Raw genomic sequence first — 1149 nt, 5'->3', positions numbered from 1 at the left:
CCTGTAATTCAAAAGGGTCAGCCTGCTCGTGAAATTAAGGTGCAAGTGGCTGAGTACTCCGCAGACACGTGTACCCTTAACGTAGTTCTCAGGGAATATTCAGCGTGACACAGTGTGACAAGGCTGACTCTTTGAATTACAGGCACAACAGAAACAGGAAGTAAGAGTGAGAGAAAGTTGTAGTGGAAGAGTACAGCAGGGTTCGCCACCATCCCCTGCCGGAGCCTCGTGGAGCTTTTTAGGTGTTTTCGCTCAATAAACACTCACAACACCCGGTCTGGGAATCGAAACCGCGAGTCCGCTGCCCTAACCACTGGGCCATTGCGCCTCCACTAGATATACTATCACAGACAAAAAACATCTGGGAAGTATTTCATCATGTCTTCCAGATTATGACAGATCAGAGTTTACACAACATAAACTACATTATTCCACACGATGGGACAAACAGACAGATCATCAAATAGCAGTCTTACCAAATCCTTCTTTGTAAGTTATAATTTGTTGGCAATCAAGACATCGTTTCAGTTTAATCTGGGAACATGGTTTACATATCACAGTATGTTGGCATGGGTGGAACGTAACAGAGGGTGCATTTTCTTCGCAAAGTAAACATCTGTTTAAAACAAAATATAAACACATTTCACAAATAATATTCATTTATAATAGATTTTACATTGTATACGTGTTTCTAATACAGAATATTTATGAGACACTACAATAACCAGTGAGGGGACGTTAAATATACTACTTTAAATGATTGTATACATGCAGGTTTGGGATCCTTGTGATCTGACGGGCAACATTTTTTTATGTAGTGTTTTGGTACCGAAACACTTTCAAACTTCGTATACTTGTATATTTTGTGGTATAGAACAGATAAAAAATTTTGTATTCGAAGTTATTTTATGTAAAAAATTGTCGTATTTCGGTAATTTCAACCAATCACTGACGTCTATTGAGGTGGAAACAATTAATGCCGTAACGGTGTCATGGGATCTTTTCCCTTGAATAAAATTAGTCCCGTTGTTTGTCAACAACAACGACAACCATAACCTTAACCCCAACCCTAACCCTAAAACCCTAACCCTAAAACCCGAACCCTAACCCTAAAACCCTAAACCCTTACTAGGGAATAATGATATAATT

General features: G+C 39.0%; 1 long non-coding RNA gene across 2 annotated transcripts in view; it reads right to left on the bottom strand.

Moving 5' to 3' along the window:
- The window catches only part of LOC106878665 (uncharacterized), a 14680-nt gene that overhangs the window by 4909 nt on the left and 8622 nt on the right, over positions 1 to 1149 (bottom strand). For both annotated transcript variants that reach the window (XR_001410529.2, XR_008267155.1), the window contains exon 3: positions 477 to 616. This is a non-coding gene — a long non-coding RNA (uncharacterized LOC106878665). The remainder of the gene's footprint in view (positions 1 to 476; positions 617 to 1149) is intronic.

The sequence above is a fragment of the Octopus bimaculoides genome, unplaced genomic scaffold, assembly GCF_001194135.2.
Source record: "Octopus bimaculoides isolate UCB-OBI-ISO-001 unplaced genomic scaffold, ASM119413v2 Scaffold_87364, whole genome shotgun sequence".
Classification (NCBI taxonomy): Eukaryota; Metazoa; Mollusca; class Cephalopoda; order Octopoda; family Octopodidae; genus Octopus; species Octopus bimaculoides.
This window is presented reverse-complemented; position numbering and strand designations above follow the sequence as displayed.